The 24553-nt window shown below is 46.5% G+C and overlaps 1 protein-coding gene and 1 long non-coding RNA gene across 7 annotated transcripts in view; one reads left to right on the top strand and one right to left on the bottom strand.

The window, feature by feature from the left end:
* Positions 1–24553, bottom strand: part of EPB41L3 (erythrocyte membrane protein band 4.1 like 3) — a 171735-nt gene that overhangs the window by 103948 nt on the left and 43234 nt on the right. Inside the window, exon 1 of one of the 6 annotated variants that reach the window (XM_032467483.1) lies at positions 15478–15812. The exons of 1 other annotated variant lie outside the window; for it this stretch is intronic. The gene's annotated coding sequence lies outside the window, so the exon portion shown is untranslated. Of the gene's footprint in view, positions 1–12605; positions 13165–15000; positions 15044–15134; positions 15158–15477; positions 15813–24553 lie in introns of those variants that run through there. 4 more of the 6 variants (XM_032467487.1, XM_032467485.1, XM_032467486.1 and 1 more) reach the window with 4 other exon arrangements.
* Positions 2409–24195, top strand: LOC116659668. Its single transcript, XR_004315037.1, has 3 exons — positions 2409–2488; positions 8462–8466; positions 24185–24195. It is a non-coding gene; the product is annotated as an uncharacterized LOC116659668 (long non-coding RNA).

Here is a 24553-nt window from a genome sequence, read left to right as displayed (position 1 = left end):
TCCGCGCGCCCAGCGAGCGCCCCGACCACCAGAGCAGCGGCGCCTCCCCCAGGAGCGCCCACGGCCCGCCTGCTGAGGCTGGCGCTAGGAAGCAGCAGGGATATGAGCGGCCATCCTCACAGTCACTCAGCGAGGCCAGCCTCGCTGCAGCTGCCTCCCGGGGTGGGCACTCCGCAGCGCGCATACCGCACGTAAACCCGCGACACCAGTCACTGGGCACACTGCGCGGCGGAAGCAGCTGAGACCGCGAGTCGCCACAGAGCTGGCCCGTGACCGCAGTTAGAGCAGGGGGCTGAGCTGGAACCTCACACAACATACAAAGACAGTTTACTGCCCAGCACCACGCTGATCTAAAACTTCCACGATGATCATGACACAAAGTGATACTCTTAATACATGCATACCAAACACAAATTATATTTACTGTTATGTCATAGATAATAATACAAAATGTATGAAAGAAAGATTTACAGGTATCTTCCCAGAACCTTAAAGACGTGCGGAGAATGATCTTAGAAGGCACAGGCCTTGTAACTCTTCCATTATTAGAGAGCACCTGACCACCACTCGGTCACCTTCCCTTCATCGGGCACATGCATTAGTCCCTGCAGGGCCCTCAGGACATCTTCCGAGGAGGTACCTTACATAAGAGAAACGGCCAACGCACACTTAGTGCTCATGACGGTCATCAAGACGCTGGAATTCCTACTGAAGCGTTTTTCAGCCTCATCCTCTTTTCGGTATCAGAGAAAAGAACGCCAAGGAACATGACTGCTCTATCAGGCAATTCCATCTCATGAGAAAGTCATACAAACAATTATCTCGGTCATTACAGACTCATTAAAAGGAGCTTCAGAACATCAGATTTGCTCATCCGGGCCTGAGACGGAGTCCTGACTGCCCAGGCTGAGGAGCAGTGGCTGCAAACTGGGTAACGGTTGTCACCAGACCTCCTAAAATCAGAGAAGCCGAAGACAGACGGATCCAAAGGGGCGGAGCACCCGCACGTCTCGGTGGCTATCTGTGTGGGCCGCACACTGAAGCAGGTCACGAGGAGAGATGACGGGCCGGGGGCCTCCCACGTCTCTAGTTACTAGAGAAGAGTTAAGTCCACGCCCTCTCTGCCTGTCAGCCAGTGCCCCTTTACTAGCCAGACACGTGCAAGTCACCACACTCATCTGAGCCCCGGCCAAGAACGAGTCACCGCTGGCATCAGGAGGAAAGCAGCGTAACTGGAAGCAAACTGAACAGCGAAGACAGACCATGCAACTTCACCACCGCTTACTGAGGACCCAGAGCTACATGGAGAGAAATTCTGGAGCTCTGTCCTCCTGAAGCCTCGACATGATCCTCAGATTTAGAGAAAATTTTACTTTTCTATAAAGAAATAGAAAAAAGGCAGTAATGCCACCTTTCTTTTGGATTAAGAAGTTCTTCAAAACCAAGTTACGTGTGATTTTCTATCTAAGTGTCCAGCGTGGCGCCTTTCCCCCTCTTCCTTTTCTGACTAATTCTGCCCCAATCTCTCCTCCAAACTCCACTTCTGGTATCATGTGAGTCACATTATGAATTTTTAAAAATTTCTTATGGCAGGATATAAGAAATAGAAGAAATGAAACAGTTAAATTTCAAACAACCACCACCATCAAGTTATACATGATATTGCCAACTATTTATCCTTCTATCTCAGAATAATTTTCTACGGGAGTCCAGATGAAAACGTATCGTTCGTCTTTCTTTAATTAGCATGCACACCTAATCAAAACCTCACTTATCTACCTGATGTTTACCTGAAGAGCTCAGAACTGAAAACCAGCCACGCTTTGATTCTCCCAGCACTGAATACAAAGAGTGAAAATGAGAGGTGCGCAAATTATTTTCCAGGTGATAAGAAAACGGAATACTTATTGGTAAAGAAGGAAAAAAAAATAAAACTATTATCTTAGACTATGCTAAAAATGGAAGGGAAAGAAGGGGGTAGGCCAGATGGCATGTCTGGGAGGGAACTGACAACAGGGAAGTGCTAATTCTTGAGGAGGGCAAAACTTACTCCACTCTAATGAGCATAAAGAATTGCAAGTCCAAATTAATTGAAAATGACTGGAACCCAACCATCACCCTGACAAGCGTGGCTGAACGCACAGCTCAGTGGAGGGAGGTCCCGACCTGGCGCCCACACCAATTCCTTCACATCCCAGAGAGGGCCCCCAGGCCACCCAGGCGACCTCGTCTCTTCACAGAGTCTCACTTTGGAAGGTTCTATTTACAACTCGACGTTAGATCACTGAATAAAACCATATCCATTAAATGAAATGCTGAAGAGTGATGAAGACGTCTCCTCGTAAGTTCACATTCTACTTGAAATGGCCTTCATTTAAGTATTTACTGAGCACCTATTACCTGCCTGGCACGGTTCTAAGTAGGAGCTGGGGGTCCATGGTGAACAAAACAGATGTAGGTCCTATGTTCATGAAGCTGACATTCTGGTGTCCCTTGGTGTCCATGAGGGACTGGTTCCAGGACCCCCTCAGACATCAAACTCCACGGATGCTCAAGTCCTTAACACAAAACGGCACAGCCTTTGCAGATAACCCACTGCAAAGCCTCCTGCGTGCTGCACACCATCTCTAGGTTACTTACAACACCTAATACAAGGTAAATGCTACATACACAGCTGCAAATGCAATGTAAATGCTATGTGAACAGTTGCTGGCGGCAGATTCTAGTTCTTTTTTTGGAACCTTCTGGAATTTCTTTAAAAAACTGTTTTTCTCTCCATGGTTGGTTGGATCTGGGATGTGGAACCTGAGGACATAGGGGACTGACTGTGTCATGGCCTGATGTGGGAAGCACAGCCCTGTTCAAGGCCTAGTAAAGGGCCAAGAGCCACAGTTAAAGCCTCCGGTTTTCACCGGTACCACCCGGTGGGCTCCCCGGCAGGAACCCAGCATGTGCCGGTGAACAAAGCAGGCTGCAGAAGGACAGGTACCAGGTACAGCACAACCCTTAAAGTTGCTTAAACACTAAAAATAATGCTGCCAATAATCGAGTGATGCTAGAAGGAGCGAGGTGGAAAGGAATGAAGAGATTCTACGGTTGTGAGAAACAGACGGGTGACTGCTCCTAGGAGGGAGGGAGAGCGCCGTGAGGTGCACCTGGCGAGATGAAGCCCTCTGGGGCACTGTTTTATTTCTTAAATAGGTGCTGGGTACACAAGTGGTCACTCTATTCACTAGTCAACCTTTCTGTGTATCAGGAATATTCTGCACTACTTTTCAGGAAGACTCTTCAACCCCATCTCAGCATCCTCTGGTTTCCTGGTGAACCATCGGCAGGTCACCTGGACACGCACCTCTGAGCCACACACAAGGCGGCAGCCGTGTTCCTGTTCAGCTACGATCAAGGGTGTGTTACCACTGGTGGAATCATTTGTTACGAGGAGAAAGGGAACCGATTAAGGGAACGGAAACCTGTCATCGCTTTTCTCAAACTCTGAAACGACATATTAGAGCCTTTTAGGATCCACAGAAACGGGCTGCCTAAAACAAAATATGGCAAATCTGCGTTTAGTGCTTTCAACTGGGCTGCCTGACACCATTTTAAATGCAGCCCTTTATCGACATAGGAGGGAGGCATCCTTAGCAATGCCACCTTTGCTTCTCAATATACTTCTTTAAAATAAAATAAAACACCTTGGGTAAAAAGACATCATTGGTGGGGAGGAGGGTACAGCTCAGTGGCAGAGTGTGTGCTTATCAGCATGCACAAGGTCCTGCGTTCAATCCCCAGTACCTCCATTAAAAAGATATACATATATATGTGTGTGTGTAAACCAAATCACCTCTCCTCCTCAAAAAAAGGAGAAAAAGACATTATATATTTATATATACGTGTGTATTTCACACCCCACCCACGTGTGGGAAAGCAGCTGTGCGCCTGGCTTTTCCCTGAGTATCCATGATCCTTGCTGGGGGCACCCACTCCCCCATCTCCTGACTCTTCTCCACACCCCTCCCCTCAGTGTGCTGCATCCTAAGGCTAAAAGGACAGCAGCTAAACCAAAGGCATTCGGCACAGAACAGCCTGGGTTCTCAGGAGCCCTGGGCCCTGCTCCTTCCAGAGCATGGTTCCCAGCGTGTCCCCTCCCCTCTTTCCTCTCTCCTCCTCTGCAGACTCGCTTCACTCCCCACTCTCAGGCCACATCTTCCAGGGGCGTTGACAGCTCGCATCCCGCACTAATGAGTCCACACCTTGATCTTGATGCTGGACCTTTTTTTTTCCCCCTCTGACTCACTGAAGCCTGCGTGAGGGCTCCCGGACACCTCTTCCTGGATGTCCCACAGACCCTGCTGCCCACCACACCCCCGTCACCACCCCCACTGCACTCCTGGGGTCCAGTCTCACTCCTCAGCCCTGTGCCATTTCTTTCAACCCCTTGAACTGAGTAAGCGCCCCCTCTCCCCTTGGCCTTTGTACCTGCTGGTCAGTCACCGCCACCCCCTTGCTAGCCCACTCCACACCCTCACCCTCTCAGGCCCTCCCCCTTCTCCACCAGGTCCGGACTCTCGGTCACTGTCCAGGTCCCAGGTGGGACCTCACTCCCTCTCCTCTGGGTAGGCGTGCTTCCTATGTGACGCCCCAATCCCCCATCACAGCCCTGGTCAGAGGGGACTGAGGATGGTGAGTCACCCACCATCTGCTGACTCACCCCCGGCCCTGGGGGACAGGGAGCCCCGGAGGGCGGGTGCTGTTCGCTTTGCTTCCGGCCCTATCACCAACCCCTGCGTTCAGGAAGTTCTCAGGACCGGCTCCACTGTCAGGAGAAGGGACGAAGGCACAGGCCGGGGGCAGCAGAGCAGGACAGGAATCAAAGATTCCCTCCCCGAAATGTTTGCCATCTTAACTCCCTAAAAACACGGCCAGTGATGGGCACGTGGCTCACTGCTCCAAGATGGCTCACACTAGTCACACCACTGGGCCGTCACAGTAATTCCAGAGGGAGAGGGGCTGCTCTGCACCTTTACATATGAACGCATGTCTCCAAGAGGCCCAGTGACTTTTCAGTGGAATCACAAATAAACCCGAGCCCCTGGATGTGCTGCGTGTGCACCTGTGCGAGGACGAGCTGGGACACAGTCAAGTTCACGAGAGCTGCCGTCAGAATTCAGGAAAGGGGCACGTTAATGTGGGCTGAGAGGCAGGTGCAGGTTTTGTAAATGCTGACGCGTTTACAAATTTGGAGGACGATAAAATTACAAATTTAAGCTTAAGTACAAGCTTCATTGCTTTCATGGTTAAGGCCACGTCTGAGTGGGATGGGACAAGAGATCAAACTCAAAGGAGAAAGAAGAGAATGTATATCCTAAGTCAAAACTGCATCACAAGAAAGGTAAGGTACAAGAAAGAGCAAAAGCTATTGGTTCTACAGCTCACATGGGACCACGGCAAGGCGCCGGGCGAGGCCCAAAGACACCACAGAGATGATGGAAGGTGTGGTCCTTGCCTGGTACTGATCACGATCTACGGCTGATAGCACACTGGCAGAGGAGGGGCACAAACAGAAGGAAGGGCTTGCACTGAGCAAGATGCTCTACACCCCCAGGGACAGAACCTGGAGCACCCTGCCGCTCCATCCACACGGGGACATGGCCCTGCCGCAGAGCGCCCATCCCGATCTGCAGTCAGTTTGTCCGTGTGCACACTCTCGGTCCCCCAGCTTAAAATACAGGGTGCAGGAGAGCAGAGGCCTGGCTTGCCGTAACCCTAGCACCCGGCAAGGTACCAGGCACATACAAAACACTCCTGAGCATCTGTGGGATAACAAGCAGATGGATAAGAACACGAGAAGAAAACTTTGCAGAGGCTCAAGGTGCCACGTCATCAGCCTTTCCGGCTTATGTGGGTATTTTGGTAGATGTTAGTGAGTCTTTTCAAATTAACCCTCCCTATTGCCAAATGAGTATCCTGCCTGGGAAAAAAATCATAATTTCAGAGACGTCTGGCTCACGGCCAAGCAGCAGAAACACTGATAGTAAGCCTGAGGAGGCAGCTGAGTCCAAAGATGGGGCTGGTTTGTTTTACATATTTCTTTAGGCTGGGAGACACAGAAATTAGATCATCTGGAAAAGACAGAATGTGGACGGAAGCTGGCCTGAGTGCAGAAGACGGGGCTCCACCTTGGGGCCCGTAAGACGTTCCCTGAGCTGGGAGAGTGGAAATCCGCCAGGGCGGGGGTGTCCTCCATCTGAGCAGCAGCTCTGCAGGACGAATCGGACCAAGTAAGAGAGTTTACAATTCTAGCCAGAAGTCGCAGGCAAGGAGATTTGCCAAGTTGAAATCCAACCCTTAGATAAGAGCGCTTAGAAATAACAGGTATGAAGGTAAACTCATAAAGCCAGTGACTGCTTCAGAGCAGCATTTGGCTGGAAATTGAGTAGAAAGAGATTACGAAATTCAGTTTACTGGTAATTGTATATGCCTCCTTCACCTCGTCCATCTATTGTCCTAACATGAAAACCCTTAGCGGTTGCACACCTGTAGGTGCCCGGAGAAGGTGCAGTGAGGGGAAGAGGCAGCGCCTGATGGCGGCTGGACGCTCATCTGGCTAGCTGGCTCTCGACCAAGACGGGGCCATGCCGTCGGGAAAGCTTCTTAAGACTCTTAGGCTGCGCTGCAAATGTAGCAACAGAGGCTGGAAGCTCCCTCTTGAATTCATCTCTGGAGCCTAAGAAATCAATGCACTGTAAGTGTTCTGCTTTGCTGTGTTGCCCCTATAGGTCTGTAAGTTCAGAGCTTCGTACCTTGAAAATACCCGTAAGACCCAGGGAACTCAGTTCGATTCTGATCAGCAGAATCCTGTTTACTCACAGAAGCATCCTTCTCACTGATTTTTCTCTCTTTTTCTGTGATCAATCATAAAGAAAGGAAACTAACCCCAACTGAAGATGAATTAAAGAGCCACATATTTTCACGCAGACACTCATTTCCCAACTCCTGACCGTTACGCTACACAGTTACTATCATGCCTATTTAATGGGCAAGAAAACTAACCCTTCATCCTACTTCCTTAATCTTTTAAGTCTTACCTAATTTCCTAGGGCCACAAAAGTGACAAGGGATGGCGCAGCCAGAGTGACACCCAGGCAAGGCTCTCTCCTCTGTGCGAAGCCGCATCTCAACCTTCAGGACTGTTTATTTACAATGCATTATCTTTCCAGATGTTTACCAGACAACAGCCAGTAAACTGGAAAGTCACTGAGAAAAAGACACCTTAAGCCAGCAACCTCAAAATGTGGTCCAGGGACTGCCATCTGAAAATCCACTGAAGTACTTGCTGGACATACAGATGCCTGGACCCAACTTCAGATCTATTCAATGAGAACTGTGGACAGGTCCCTGGAGATTGCTTTTTTTTTTTTTTTAAACAAAGTCCCCAGGTGATTCTGTTGCACAGGAACATCTGAGAACCACTGTGGCTAATTCTTTACAAACTTCTACTACTGTTCTTTGGAGTCTCAAATTTGACAAAATTCTATCTTCTCACTGAGGTTCATCTTTCGGATTACAGCATTTGTGGTGGAACGTTACAAAATTCCACACTCCCCCTGAGGATTTATCTTTGGAGCCTCACAATTTCTAACACCGGAATGTTCCCTAGGAACCAGCGAAGGAGGGAAACGGTACTCCTGGCGAAAAACGGGAGACTGTCCCCTGTGTGGGTGCGCACACACACACACCGTTCCAGATGGCTTCCAACACCCACGTCTCATTTCAACCTCGACGTTGGCGCCGTCATTGCCACTTCACAGCCAGGGGACCTGGCCCAGAGAAACAGAGTAACTTGTCCAAAGTTACCCAGCTGACGGTGAGCAGACATTTCAGTTTGTATGTTGTCTAACTCACTGTACTTCCTTTATAACACAGCTCCTCCCCGTGAATTACCGCTGCCTGGAGTTTAAGAACCGGGTAGGGAGGGTACAGCTCAGTGGTACAGCGCATGCTCAGCATGCACGAAGTCCTGGGTTCAATCCCTAGTGCCTCCATTAAATAAAGAATTGAATAAATAAACTTAATGGCCTCCCCCACCAAAAAAAAAAAAAAAAAAAAAAAGAATGAAGGGGAGACCAGAAATTAACACAACATTGTAAACTGACTATACTTCAATTAAAAAAATTAAAAATGTTAAAAAGAATTAAGGAGGAAAAGTTTCCAAATGTCATAAGCAGACAGATTGGTCAACCTCTATTTTTCCAACTTTATATTCAGTCCACGAAGAGTATTCCTCTTAAACTAAGGTTAATAAAAGTCAGCATCTAATAGCACAAAATAATGGGATAAAGTTGGGGGGGATATTGAGAAGTCTCTGTAATGAAATTACCAAAACCCCTCTCTACCTCTGTGGCGTAAAAACAGGTAAGAGCTACAGAAAAGCCGGCAGCTGCCAGGCCCGCCTTAAGCTCAGAATCGGTGATGGCAGGAGGACCGACCAGAAGCCCAGGTGCACCGTTCCAGACAGCATCACCTTAGGATCGTAAAGCTATTTTCCTTGACTGCGAATTTAGGGAAAACAAGCTTGGATCTCAAGTAAACCTCAGGCCAGTGAAAACCACGTGCTTTTCAATCACACAGCAGAGCGGCCCACACCCCTGGGGCACCTGCCTGGCAGCTGTAGACTGAGCCTGACTCTGACCTCGGTCTGGGTCAGGTGAGGCTGTGGTGTCGCTGCCCCTGGGACACGCAGGAGGCACACGGGAAGGCGGAGGGTACCAGCACGCCCTGCAGAGTCCACAACACAGCTCAGACTCCGCAAGGCTGCTTGTTTTAGTTAGGACTAAATAGGCCCCCACAACAATGAGATGCATACAATTATCATTAGAGGCTTTAACTTTGCTTAACGTCCTGCTTCGCCAGAGCCCTCCGCTGTGTGTGCTACAAGACAGTGATGAGAAGTGTGTGCAGGAGGAGGAGGGGCTGGATGACAAGGAGTCAAATCATCATCGTCAAGGTAGTGATGCTTTATTGGGATGGTACAGGACCCATAGGAAATATTTATTTCCCACTGAAAATAATGATGTAGATACAGATTTGTGTAGAAGACAAAGCTTCCCAAAACACACTGCTGCGTAAAAAAGAAAACGGTTACATATTAAAAACAGACGAAGTTATTTAAATTAGAAGCTTACTCATGTCAAACATTAGGGAACTACCAGTGACCCTGCACTTGTGCAAAGCAGAGCTAATTCTGCTAACTAGGCACTTGTGATGCACCAGGCACCGTGCTCAGTGCTTTGCACGCACTGTATCATTTAGTCCTCGTGTCCTTGAGGTCTAAGCTCTGTGGCCATTTTATAAGCGATCAAACAGATTCATGGAAGTCAAGAGACCTGACCCATGTCACACGGTGATTACACAGCAAGACTGGGAGCCCCGCCCGGGTCTGTCTGAGTCCAAGACCCATGACAGGTTACTGTCCACTCAGAGAGGGAGATTTGGGAGGAAGTTTGCCAAAATATTTACAGTAGCCATGTCTAGATGACGAGACTTCTTCCTTTTTGTTTTTCAGTATTATTAAAAAGTATTTTAAAGTGAGCATGCATTATTTTTAATACCTGAAATAACAAAGATGTTTTAATTGGAAGGATAAATAAGAATGAAAAGTGTTCCATCTCTGTATATCTCATTTGCCACCCCAAACAGTCCAGAAGGAAGAGCTAATCTTCAACTAAATACAACCACAAAAAATACATGTGGTGAGTGGCCAAAATATCAATCATTGAGAGGAAATATCATTATACTCAGTTCCTGAAATTTTTTGGATCAGTCCACTAACAAGAGACCATCTGTCTCCAGACTCCTATTCTTCCAATATGTCCTCCATTTATCACCAGATGAACGTCTTTCCTGCTCTACAACTTTCAATGGCTCCCCACTACCTAGCAAAGTCCAAAATATTCTTTAGTCTCATCTCCAAACCCTTCCACACCCTCGCCTTCGACACATCTCCGACTACTCCCCAGGGTACATGCTTTTGATTCTGGAGTGTTCTAGATGGAATATCTTTTAAATGACTAATCACTATCAAGGTCTGACCATATTCCAAGAACTAAAATGGAAAAGCCAAAATGGAAAATGAAGACCGCTCAATAGATTTTTTCTTCTAAAGGGATGCACATAAAAAAAGTAATTACCAGTACAGAGAATGGGCCACGTCAACAAGCACTGAGCGTTATAAAGGGTTTTTAAAATCCGCACAGGCAAGTGACCAACCATATTTCGTAAAATTCACGACACCATTAATTGTAACAGAGATAACATGATCTGTAGCACTTGGCCAATTAAGCAATCACTCACACGCTGGAATTTTAATTTTCCAATTATTTAAAGAACTTGTCTAGATTTATTCACATATTCTGTGCATACATGGAGAAAACAGAAACAAAACAAATTGGCCAAGGCTTTCCTAAAAATTCTTCACAAGGTCAGAGTCCTACTCTTTTGGTCTGTGCCCTTACACAGCACCATCTACGTGTCTTCATGCAGATGCACCATTTCGTACGAGTGCTCCGTTCCCGTCTCCAACATGTTCTTTCAATCAACTGACACCCAATCTCCAGTTTTGGATGCCTGCTCCCAATCAATGCATTAAGTTGCCAGCTTTCTCCCTGCCACATGGCTGAGAGCAACTGGAAGACATATCCCGATTTCAGAGATGTTAAAATGTGAGGGGAAAAAAAGCTTTGTTTTAGAAATGATGAAATTTGGAGCTTGAATAAAACACACAGAAAGCCACTGTTTGAGGATGTAAACACTACATACATAATAAAAAATGACCAAAGAAGAGAGATCTGCAGCAGCAAATAGTTTTCCTCTTTTTTAGTTCAACGCCAGGGTCACCACCATTGCCCAGCCCTACTGCAGCCTCTGTCACATTCCAATCTGGTCCCTCTCCTCCTCCTCTGACAACTTCCTCTCCACCGACATCCTCCGTGACACCAATTAGAGCCGGCAGGAAAGGAGGCCGGCCACCTGCACATCATCTCACAAAGAAGCCGCCCTGGTTTCCCCGTGGAACCCGCAGCCGTCTCTGCTTCCAACAGGCAGAACCTGTAGACCTACCCAGTTTGAGCTCTAGACCAAGCAGCAAACTTGTTACGAGGAGGATCACGCCATTAAAAATAATGACTGCGAGCGGGAGTCCAGTAATTCTCTCTTATAAACAAGCAGCCGTGCCTTTTAAGGCTTTTCCAAGATTTTTTGTAGTGAAGTGTTAAGTCACAAGTGACCTCATTTTGGATCCAATTCCGTAAATATTTACTCAATACTGTAAGTGCTCAGAACCTGTGCTGGTGTGGGGATGAAGCTCAAAGGGAAATAAGTTCCTTACTCACCGCAAGCACTCACTCAGCGTAACCGGTGAGGGAAGTATGCACACAAGGCAGGTTAAATAGCACATCTGTTTTCTGGATTTAATAAAACCTTTCTGTGTTTTCTTTTCCTTTTATTTATTTATTTATTTGTTTTAAATTTGTAAGGATGGGCTACAGGAACAACGTATCAAAATGTCAGCCACCTAAAAATTAAGTTGTCAGCTTTTTCTCTGTACTGCAAATTACCAAAGAATTAGGGGTTTGGTGCTAATAGAAGCTTACAATTCCAAAGTGTGCAATTTAACCGATCACTGTAAGATCTAAAAATGTCGTACTGAAAACATTTTCAACCAAGTGAGCGCAGCTCTGGGACCTAATTTCAACTTCTTTATTTGTGCCATTTCCCCCATTTTCTTTTCCTTCCCTTTGCTTTGGAAATGTGTCCGGAATAAGACACACACTTAAGTGACAACTGCCCAGAGCTCCCCTGGACGCGATACACTCGCATGAGTGAAGGACACCATCTCACCAGGGAGGTGGAGAGAGGACCCCGGGCCCCTGCAGCTGTGCTGTGGTTTTCCTGTTCTTCATGCTCACATCACATTCAATTCAGAAATCAAAACGCTAAATGTATTTATTTTACAGCCTCAGAATTTCAGGCTTCCTTTTACAACTGATTCAACACTAATCTGGGTGAAACCAGATCAATCTCTGCACTAGAATTCTAAATTCAGATTGAAACGCTAAATTAGAAAATAATTCGCAAATAAAACAAACTTAAATAGAAATCAATTACCCCAAATCACTGCAGATATCTCCCACACTCGTGAAACCTCTCACTTTCTCCATTTTTACCAGTTGCCAACTGAAAACACATCGCTTAAAAATAAATCAGACAGAACACTGCCTACTCAGAAAAAAAGATTATAGCTTGACAGACACCACATACTTTCACAAGACAACAATAATCACCCAAACCAAGGCTTTAGTAAGAATGCTATTTTGGTACAAAGAATAAGAAATACGTTGACTCTATGCATTAATATAGACTTAATCCTTAAATATAATTTTTAAATAGTCCTTTTTAAAAATTGCAGAATTTCCCCAGTAAAAGGAATATTCAATGATTACTACTACTGCATTAAAAAAAAAAAAAAAAAACCCTTCTTCCTTGATCTATGAAACACACACTCCCATAGTCTTGCATCCACATCTACCTTCTCCTTCTCAAAACAATACCTTATGGCGCAGTTCAGCTTGAGAAAGGAGAGTCTCATTCATTCATCAGGCAAAGTTAAAGCCAGCAGGATGCTTCAGACGGTCTGGTTTTGCCTGCCCCACCCTTGTTCCCTCTGAGCCATAGTGATGTCACAACACCAGGCAGGGCAATGACTTCACTGCTCCAGTCCCTCCTTCTGAGCACACAGTTCTTTCCAGCCAAGGCCAATCAGATGACAGCAGAGCCCTCCAGGAGCGTCTGATGAATTCCCAACAAATTAGCCGCTCTGTGGCCTTTTGAAAGAAATAGCTGCTGCAAGTGCACCATTACAGATCTCCAAGTGAAGTGGAGCGGAAGATTTCCACTAGTAACACTTTATTCCATAATAAAGCTGGCATTCGGTGGACAACTGTGGTTGGCTACTTGGAAGAGACTGGGGATGAAAGATGACCAGGGAAGTCAAGTACTTACGACATCTCTCTCTCCATTATTGTCATATTCTCACAGAAGGAAGCATGTACTTATTTCTCAGCCTACTCTTGGAGGTCTATTTTACTGGAGAGGACATGAACTCTCATTTGTGAATGTAAAGGCTTTTTTTTTTTTTTGAGCACTCAAAAGAAATATGTACGTTACAACATAGAAGAAAATAAAACAGACAGCCTGTCACTGCCATGCTTAATCCAACATACAGTAAATCCAGAAATGAGTCACAAAATACAACATCACATCTCCTGGTACACGAAGGGTTACCGGAGTGGCCCCTTAATGCATTTGACCAACCAATGTTTAAAAACCAAGTGTATATAAAACAGCCTCTGATCAAGTAAAAAAATTCCACATCTCCTATTTCAACACAATTCAAAGTTGGCCCAAGTCCAAACACTGCACAAGACTTTACAAAAACTGTTTTTAACCTAAATCACATTCTTGCAGAAGAAATGACTTAAAAATTAAATGTAAACATTTCACTAAGACACTGACCTTTAACCTATATCTTCTCAGTCCTCCACCTCAAAAGGGGTTGACAATTCAGTAAAGTGGCTGCCCTTCCCGTTACTGATAAATCATTCACAAAACATGTATTGTTTTGCAAAAATTACTTGCCTAAAGTGTATTAGCTGGATTAAGTTTATGCAGTAACTGGTGCATCTGGTATCTTGCTTTTTTAAACCACCAGAAAATCACAATGTAAATGAGATGACTCAGTATTCAGCTATTTTATTTTCATCAATGCCCTCTGAAATTTAAAGTCAGGCTTCTCAATGTAGAATTTATTTCCTCACACAATAGATTTGTTACTCCAACTAAAGTTTTAGACGTTTGTGATACCAACATTAACATGCATTTTCTTAAAATTCCAGCTACGCCAAGATCTAAATCACCTCTCATTCTCCAGGGTCACGCAAGCTCTTTTAATAGAGTTTTTCTGCTTAATTTGCTGCAATTGGTGCTACGTCCAGAGCTCCCAGATCATAAGTGGAAGTTTTTTTTTTTCCAATCATTTTTGGTTCCTTGAGACTTTAAAAATCTGTATCAAATTTAAAAAGAATGTTTTCAGCACTTGGTGTGACGAATCTTCTACTAAGAAAGTTAATGCTACCAGGAGAGACTCCGGCACACACCTGGCCGCCCCAGAGGGCCGAAACTGGCCCCTCCAAAGGGACGCGCAGAACATCTGCAAAAGCAGTTCCGCAAGACTAATGTAAAAAAGCTGAGACACCGACTTCAACGCGTCATGCAAGCGCCGCGTTCGCAGGGCTGCCTGGCCTCGCAGGATTTCTCCGGCGGCCTCCCCGCGTAATTAATACCACATGTTTTCTTTATCACTCTATTTGTTCTGCAACAATCTCTTCCCAACTTTAACCCTGGGCTGGAAATGGAGAAGAAACCCCTAGACAACTCTGGATCCGGAAACATGGAAACCGAAAAGGGAGAGAAGACTCCCACTGCAAAGGACCACAGTGACAATTTACTAGGAAACCACACCCACCGCATTGCAGAAGTCGTGAACTTGGCGGGGGTGGGGAAAGGGGGAGGGCAAGGAGGGCGAGATAATGGGGGAGATCCGAGAAAGCCGGCCCCCGGAAACCGGCTGAGACCCCCGACTCCCGCCGTCCCAACCCGGGCCTCCCGACCTCCCCGCCCCCAGCCGCCGCAGAGCCGCCCGCGCACCGGCCTCCCCAGGCGGCCCGCAGCCCGGCGGGCGCCAGGTGAGCCGCGCCGCCCCCGGCCCCCCGGCCCCGCGTGTGCCCGGACCCCGAGCAGCTTCTTCAGGATGCTGCCTCCTCCTCCTCGGCCGGCCGGCCGCAGCCCCGCCGCTGTCCGGGGGCCGCTGCCCCAGTTCGGGGAAGCGGACAAGTTACATAAAAGCGGCCGGCCGCTCCCGAGCGGGGATGCTTTGTGCGAGCGCACCTTACCGGCCCCGCGCCGCGCCCGCCCGCGCCGAGCACCCGGACGAGCCCGCAGCCGCCGCGCGCCCAGCGCAGCCCCCCACGCCCCGGGCGGCGCCGCAGTATCGCCCCCGCGCCCCGCCCCACCCCACCCACCCGGGGGGTAACTTAAAACATGGCGCCCCGGACGCGGGGCTGAGGAAGCTGACAGAGCGGGGACGCAGGGGGCCGAGGAGTCGCCCCTCTCGGCCAGGGCTCCGAGGGAGGCCCCCAGGCCGGAGCCAGGGCTCGGGCTCCGCGCGCCCGCTTGGCAGATGCTGCGGCGCGGCGGGCGGAGCCGGCACGTCCCCGGGCGGGGGTCCCCGCGAGGGTCCGGGCCGCCCGGCAGGGTGGGCGCCGGGATCCCGCGGTTCGGGTGGCCGAGCGGCGCCGCAGGCCCGCTCACCTCGGGACCCCAAGACCCCCTCCGATCCCCTCGCTCCGCCTGCAGAAAAGTTACCTGGGCTGGGCCGGGGGCCCGGGCTCGGGCGCGCGTGCTCTCGGCGGGGCGCGGGGCTCGGGCGCGGGGAGGAAGCCGCAGACGCGGGCGGCTCGCCGCGCTCCGCGCCCCCCTTCGCAGGAGACACCGAGGCTCCGCGGGCTGCGGCGGGGCACACGCCCAGGGACCGCGCGCGAGCCGACCTCGGCCCGACTGCGCCTCCCGGCGCGGGGGAGGGGGCGCCGCGGGACTTCAGGAGCGTCGCGCAGCCACGGCCTCCTCCATCCGGGCGCAGGGCAGGCTCGGGCCGACGCCGCCAGACCGGTGCCAATCGCGTCGCCTCTGGATTTGCACTGCGCTTTTTGGGCTCCCCCTCCACCCCGCCCAGACACCCCGGGAGGGGTGGGGGAGGGTGCTCCTGACCTTCAGGTGAGTTATTTATTGGCTTAGGGACTGCAGGGGTTTGGTAGGGGTCTTTTTTTCCTCCCGTTTGAAAGGAAAAATAATCAAATTGGCGGCGTTTTGCCTAGGGTGGGTGCCCCAGAAATACTGGGTTAGTGGAGAAGATCTGAATGACAGGTTGAGGAAGAGGTTGCCTGTCTTTGGGCATCGCCCGCCTCCCCACCATAAGCGTGTGGTTAGTTACAGGTGGTCTAGGCTTCCCAGCCTACCAGGGAAGTCATTATTGGTAGGGCTTCCCGCCGAAATGGAGAGGTGGGGGTGTACACTGATTTACAGGCAAAAGAAATGATTCCCAGTCGTCTCCCAATATCTAAGCTCTAAACAAGCAGCCAAGACACATTTATCAAAATATTTAAGGGCCTCTCCAAATGCTTTTAGTCACCCTTCCGGGAACTCACCGACTCACTTAGGGAAGGAAAAATGGATTTACAGAAGTATTGCATTTACTGTTGGGTGCCAAAGATGTGGTGCAGAGTAAAGGGCTGTGGCTGAGCTTCGGGGTCTGGTCTGCCAGGCCCCTGGGGGTGGGAAGACTTGGCCTGCGTTTCCAGGACAGGAAAGATGGCAATAGAATCCAGAGGAGACATTTTTCAGGTTGCAGGAGAGAGGAGGTTGGAAAATTGTGGTTGCTGTGTTTCTATGGAGTTTAGGAACTATTTTTGTAGAAGATGTACAGCTTTGGGAAATTTTGAGGAAGAAAATGTGACCTAAGACATGTCATAGGAAAAATACTCTGATGACACTGCAAAGACTTGATGGGTCAATACCAGGAACTGATACGAGGTGACTATGGCATTGTCCCAAGTACCAGAGATAACAAAGACCTGAACTGTCTTTCAGGTGACAGATAAAGGTGAAAGTTCAAATACTAGACATGTGGGGTGATTACTTGCATCAGTTTCCTATCAGGGCCACACCAGTGTTGGAGACATACATGCACACATCACACCTGTACATACATGGTTGTGCGCCTTGCACGTAAGATCTGTGAATAAAGGCTTTATTTTCCTCTTTTGTGCACACTCTAAAACACTTTCCTTTCAAAGTGGACTTGAACAAATTGTGTTGTTTACAATATACACTACGTTGGCATTATCATTCCAGACAGATGGTTTCATATTTTCATTCATTTTATTGCTGTATTTTTGCTATTTTTTTTGTAATTGAAAGCAAACTGTTTTCTCCCTGACTGATGAATCAATCTTTCTGGTGATGGAGAAAATCAGCAATAGTGTATGAATGTCTATTTTCTTGGGAGAAACTGTTCAAATACTAAATCTTGTTTAAAAAGTTAGAAGTACCTAGCTAATTATCCACATATTGCATGAATTCAAACTTCGGAGTAAAAACCATACTGCTTCGTGGTGTAAGAGTAAATCTGGGAAGCAAGGACTGTGAAACACTTTGGGTTTGACGAGGCTCTCTGCTCTTCTGTTTTTCCTAGCACACATACGGAGAAAAAGAAACGCCAAACAAAAATTCATGAGTAGCACCTAGCTAGCTGATCAGTAACTTGCTTGCATCTCTGTAATAAACCCTCTTCCTTGTACCTTGTTAATACTGTGCCTGAGCTGCTCTGCGTCATCTCTGTCTCCCCGCAGTGCCTCACTGGGTACATTGCAAGCAAGCACCAAACATTTTTGCTAAATGAACGGACATCGAATAATGAACTAAGTTGTCACTTGACTGAGGATTCCGTTCCCTCACCTATAAAATAAAGGATTATTCCCAAATGCCTTATGCTTCAAAAACACTAGGGTTCCACAAAATAAAAAGACATGATCACAGCTTAATACCCGCTAGGTAAAAAGCAATAATGAGAAACTATTTCACTCTCATCAGGAAATAAAATAATGAGCTCTTCCGTGTGGAAAAGAGAAGGGAAGTCACAAAATAAAGTAGAAGGCAAGGTGATGATGCCATCAGAGTTGCATTTGCTTTTTTATAAAAGATGGGTACCGCCCTGCTTCCCTCTTATTACAAAAATAAAGCCACTCTACCCTCAGAGAATTTTTTGACTCTTGTCAATGTAAGACCTCTCCTGGTGCTTTTTCAGTGGACTATAGAAAAGCAGTTCTTGGTTAAAAGGAATGCCTTTCACACAGCACCAGAGTTAGTGCAAATTTGACTTGAAAGCACAGTCAGATTCCAAATTTTGTCTGTTCACATGGGAAATGCTGAAATAATCCATGAAGTGTGGGGAAAGATTCCAGGACTCCAGCTCCAGTCTCAGGATACCCATTCTGGTCTCTACCACCATCCTAAGGCTTCCTCTCCAAGGGGCTTCCTGAAATTGCTCTCTTGTAAACAAGATACATCACTGAAGGCCAATCCAGAATTCCAACCATGGTACAGAGAAAAGGGGCACAACTGACTTCAGGTAAAATATGTGTGTCCCTTCATCTCAAGCTGTAGAAACAAGCTTCCCCATGAACCTCCATCCAACGACAGCATCCTGACTCACTGGTCCTCAGCTACCAGACCAGCAGTGATGACTCTAGCCTGATAGCCACAGCAGGGGCAGAATTTGCAGGTCATCTCACCAGCCTCATCAACAAGACTACAGGTTGTATGACAGCTTCACCAGTAAGACTCCGGAAAGAGACAACGGACAGTCTGTCCAGTGCCCCCATCGGGGCGTTCCCCTCCAGTGCAAGGACTGGGAAAATACTGAGGCCTGAGCAAATCCTACAAATGGGGCCACCCTCATAGGCAGGCAACACTCACCCTGTGGGCAATCTCAGACCACCCTCCATTAAAGCACTGTGGTATTTAAAAATATCTCCGCATCTTTCCATCCTTTAAGCTGTTTCTCAGCACCAGTTGCCTTAGCACAATGTTAACAACACTTGCAGTAACCAGTTGAGGCTCCTTTTATGCTCAGGATAAGGTCAGGCACCTGAATTGCACATCAAGTCTGTGAAATGAGAACACAAAATCTTCAGCTGTGGCGTTACCAGGGACCATAAATAAGGGAAATGCAGGGATGAATGCATAATTCAGAAGCAACAAGCTTATTCTTCTGAAATAAAAATTCATTTGAGAGTTTCGAGGTTCTAAGAATAGTGTCGAGTTAACAGCTCATCAAGGCTTCCAGATGCTTCCTTCATTTTGAGTTTGTATACATCATTTCAGGGGTCTACGTACATGCAGAGCACAGATGCAAAACGAAATTTTAAGATGCCAATAAGTACAAAAGCAGCACAAAACTGACAAAAATGTGTACATATGAGAGGGAGCAAGTTTAGATGTGCTAGCACAGCATTCAAAAAAATCATTCTTATTCATCAAATTCCCTACTTGCCTCCTTTCTGTCTTTGTGCTCTTGTAAAAATATTAGTCAAAAAGGCGGGGCCAGTACACATCATGTAAGTTTCATTGTATTAAAATGTGCCCTTATTAAACTTTTTTGCTTTCTCCATTGCTAGCAAATTTTGAAAGAAATCTCAGCACTTTTAAATAGAATAATTTCTTACAGTAAAATTTTAAGGGCTATTCCAATCCTCAGTTCTTTATAAAGTTTTAATGCTCAATAATTCTATTCTCTTCCCCTTAAGAAAAAAAATAAAAACCCATCAAGAATATTTTATATTTTGGCAATTTGTATATAATGGCAAAATATAAAGAATGGAAGTTGGTAATCTGTAATATTACTCGATTCAACTCCCAAGCTGTTCACCATCTGAGACCACGCTGATACTCCAAACAGATGATCCTGTTGGGTTGTGCCAAGACACTTAACGTTTTAATCCCTTCCCCCAGAAAGACATAAAATAAATGCCAGCAAACCCCTCAGCCTCCTGTAAAGTCGTAAATACTCCTAACCAGCGATTGTATTTCATTCTAACAGCAATCAACAAGAATTAGCTGAAGAAGAATAAATGGTAACAAGACACACTCAGGTGTCTGGTTTATTGTTGATTCTGTGTCCAGATCCATGGTCTTCTCTTTGGGCAAACATATAGTTAACTTTACAAACTGCAAAACATGCAGCTGTAACTACTCCAAGAGAAATGTCAGCTTTGCTGCTTGATTTGATTCCTGTTTTCCAGGACCATTTTTTTTTTCCATTTCCAATTGCCTCCCTATTCAGGCATACTTAACAGTATGGGTACAACCTGAAAATGTCGTTCCACTCTAGTCCACAGCTTCCAGAATGTTCTAGGAGTCAATGAAAACATTATTAGAATATCTGTGTCCCTTGAAATATATCTGGTGCTCATTAGAGCAAAGCCATTTTAAAGAGAGCCTATGCTATTGACTCTTTCCTGTTCACGATGTTTATCAGGCATTTGTCAGAACATCCAAAGCGGGCTTTTTTGCAGATACTACAAATCTGAGAAGGATGCCAGAGTTTCTCAATCAGGTTGTAAAGAGTTGACGTTTTATATTTCCGTGTCAACAGTAATCTTGGAAAGCACTAAAAGTATTCACACCCCTTACATCAGAATCCCTCAGAGCGCTTGTTAATAACATAGCATCTTGGGTCCAGCCCCAGAATAAGCAAACCAGAACCTCAGGGAGGGGGTCCAGAGATTGGGCACTTTCAACAAGCTCCCCAGGTGATTCGAAGTCACGCTCAGTTTTGAGAACCACTGAACCAGGTGACCAGGGCACAGTAATAATGACACAGGTGACAAAGTTATCCACCCAGATGTTGCACGGAAGGTGGAGCAGAGACAAATGAGAGGACGGCCTGATTCAGCCATGTAGGTGAGCAGAACTGAAGGGAGGCAGTCAGCACGCATCTGGCAAGAAGAGTTACTGCCTGGCCCCTGTCGCTGTGTGCAGTTTGCAACAGCCGTTCATTGGCAGTAAGTGTAGCAATAAATAACAGTGAAAGATTGTTCTGTACCCAATTCTAGCAATAATTGGATTAGATGCCCATTTGTTGAAAACTGCAATAACACTACAACTCTGACCTTAATTTCCAAGTGCACAAAACATCTTCACAAAGTTGCCAAGGGATGTCTCATTAAAACGGGAAATGGAGGCCGTTTGGGTTAAGTTTGAGATTTGACTCTCCCCAGCCCGGCAACTAGAGACTTTTAGTTATTCATACCTTTTTCTAGAACATACATATGTGCAGCCAGGCATCCCTTGTGCTGCTTCATGAGAGCTAGTGACCAAATTGAATAAAGAAACTGACCACAGGCTACATCCTTCTCCCCTGAAGCACAACATGAGGAATTTTTTCAGAGAAACGAGATCAACTCCATTAACACGTTAATTGTATCAGTCCTGTACTTTTTCATATCAATTTCTAAGGCTAGTTTGGTTTTATAGTTGAGACCTACAGCATGAGAAACTTAAATCTAGTTTTACATCAATATTTAAGTAACAAAAGTAATACAAGACAACATGGGGAGAGACATCAGAAATGTTTTCTTTCATTAAAGGGATGTTGAAGAATGGAGTTTCAGCTCAATAAAAGATAATACATTCTAATGTGGACCAGCTATCTTATGAGTAGTGGGCTGTCCAGCCAAAAGGGTCAAGGGGACACCAGATGACATCTGCCAATAATACTGCAGAAGAGATTCCTCTGTTAGGTGGGCATTTGGGCAAGACCGTACTTTAAGTCCTGTCCAACTCTGAGATCAAATAATTTTCCAAGTTCTGAGCCCAGACCAGGGCTTGCTCACAATTCTCTACTGCTGAGGTGGCAACTCAAATGTTGACCTCAGTAAGATGCATGTATATATACATGTAATGGACTAGCCTACAAACCTCCATTGTAGGTTGCGATTACTCTGCCATCGGTTCATTGCTTTTTCTCCCTGAACCTGAGGACCATTTCCACTGGCCCTTTTCCCTTCCCACCTGTCCCCTCTGATCCATCCATCAGCTCTAAGGTACTTGCCCACCCCTGCTCATCAGCTCTTCATCCCCGAGTGAGGTTTTACTGAGCTTAGGTGGGTGGGCATGATGTGTGAGTCGAGGCGTAAAGATTCTACATGGGAAAGCACTATATTTCTAAGCCCTTTTCTGAATTGTTTTCCAGGTGTCCCACGTCCCATTTCCCAATGAGTCCCCTCTCTAACAAAATCAAACAGGCACACACTTACCATACCTGTTCATGAATGCCCTTATGGCTTGATGAACAGAGGACTGGATGATGTCTTAAAATTGTTGTGTGGCCTCGAGAAAATTTCAGCTTCTCTCGAATCAGTGTCTATTGAAACAGTCCTTCCATTTTCTGTCTTATTAGCGTAGAGCAGTGGTTCTCAACCATGGCTCTGCAATGGAAGAATCACTTAGGGGAGATTTTTTAAAATAGTGACTGAAGTTCATTTTCATGGTGGGGTGAGAGGTACACGTGGGCTTGTTATTATAATTCTCTCTCCTCTGTGTGCATTTGAAATATGTCATAACAAAAAGTTTAAAATAAAAAATTCTTTAAAAAATAACAGATTCTTGAGATCTACCCCAAACCAACGAGATCGGAACCTCTGGGGAGTGAAGGCCAGGCTTCAATATTTCCCAACACTGAGGGGAGGGTACAGCTCAAGTGGTAGAGCGCATGCTTAGCATCCACAAGGTCCTGGGCTCGACCCCCAGGACTTCCTCTAAAAATAAATAGGTAAACCTAATTACCTCCCCCCTAAAAAATAAAAAAATTTAAAAAATATTTTCCAACATTCCCCCATTGGTTTTTATGGGTAGGCAGAGTTGAGAAACAGAAATAAAAGAAGACTAAAGCTCAAAATTAAATTGAATGTTAAGAATTCCTCAAAGGAAGGATGCTATAAATATCAAAATTAATAGCAACCACCTATTTATATCTTCAAGCAATTGCCTGAAGCACTTGGTAGAAGTCAGTGGATCAAACAACCACATACCCCTTATCCTCTGTGAAGTTAGTTATTTTTTGAACACACGTGCATTCCCTTGGCACTGCCTGCCATCAGATTTGTTGATACTCACAGTCTTTAGGGGAAACTCAGTACTGTAGCTGGCTGCCCAATTCATAGCAATGTGTCAATAAAATGCTGGCATATTTAACAACAGGCATAGGGAACTCATAACACTAAATATCATGACTAAAATTTCAACAACTCTTCAAACACCCCTAAGGAAAAAAAAATATATCATTCATGGTTTTATTCCAAGTTCCTGCGTGAAGTAGGGAAAACATGCTTGAGCACTCGTGATTATCTTAAGTGGATGACAGAAGATCCCAGCACACAATCAGAGGGGTCTAGAAGGGAGTCATGTCTAAACAAACAATCTTCACGTTGTTTGAATTGCAGCTAGCGCTTCCCCCCAGGGGTGTTCAGGCACTGGGGCTCTCCATCAGGGTGCCCAGGCCAGAGATCACTGTTTTCACAAAGAGCCAATATTTATGGGGCATTTATTTTGTGCAAGGAACTGTCTTATGAGCTAGTTCATGAGAATACTTCGTTTCACCATCACCAGACCCTTGTGAGATAGATCTGTGATTGCCCCTAGATCACAGAAGGGTAAATGCCACAGAAGCTGGGTCAGCACTGTGTCCAGGGTTGCACAGCTCTGTCCAGTAGGGTCACCTTGGATAAAAGTAGGATACAAACTTGGGTGGTCAGACTCCCAAGCTAGACCGAAAAGGCCTCTCACTACATAGTCAGATATACATATACATGCACACGCACATTTGGTTAAATCTCATGAAATCGCCAATATTCAATGGTTTTTGACTTTCAAACACAGTAACTTTACGATTACGCAGTGCAATGAGAAAGCACTGCATTAGCTCTGCAGGCGGAGAAGCATGGAGTTAGGCAATGACTATTTCTGCCACCATGGACGTATTCAAGAGCAGGAAGAGTCTGCTGAAAAGTCTCTGAGAACACGAATTTAGAAAGAATATTCAGGTTGTTTTTAGTCTAAGAAGATACTAAAAGCACTTAAGGCAAATGCTAATAAAATAATTATGATTAACTTTTCTTTAACACCCACCACGTGCCCACACTGGTTTAAAGGCTTTATATCTCTGTTGTCCCTTTAGCCCTCACAATTCTGTGAAGCAGGGACGCATGACCCCCGTCCTAGAGATGGTAAAACCGAGGCTCCGAGCGGCTCAGTAACTTGCCCGGGTCACACTTCAGGAAGCAGGGGCACTGGGCAGGTTTATTTCTGAGCCTGTGCTCTTAACCACAAAGCCAAGTTGTTCCTACAGCATGCTGCTGGTTCAGCCGGAGCTGCCCCTACGGAAAAGGAAATATCAAATTTGAAAAGCTGTACCCCACACGGAATGTGGGTGCAGATATGCACCTATTTTTACTAGGAAGAGCACACTACTCCTAGTTCGAGTCTGAGAAAAAGGCCAAAGGAGATGCTCTAGTCCATGGGTAAATCCTCGTGGCTCCACGTGCAGGGTACATCCAGAATCCATGCGCTTCCCCCCACACCCTCTGCTGGCACGCTGGGGCCAGCCGTCACCATCCCTCTCTGGGTTCCTGCAAGACTGTCGTCACATCTCTCTCTTCTGCCTCCCTGGGACCTCTGAAGTCATTCTCCAAACGGAAGATACTGTGATCCTAGTAAAACAAGCCAGATCACGTCACTCGCATTTAGAGCCCCCCCAAAGGCCTCCAGGACCTACATCATTTGCCCCCACCAGTCTGACCATTTCTACCAACCACACTTCCCGTCT

The sequence above is a fragment of the Camelus ferus genome, chromosome 24 (genome assembly GCF_009834535.1).
Source record: "Camelus ferus isolate YT-003-E chromosome 24, BCGSAC_Cfer_1.0, whole genome shotgun sequence".
Taxonomy (NCBI): Eukaryota; Metazoa; Chordata; class Mammalia; order Artiodactyla; family Camelidae; genus Camelus; species Camelus ferus.
This window is presented reverse-complemented; position numbering and strand designations above follow the sequence as displayed.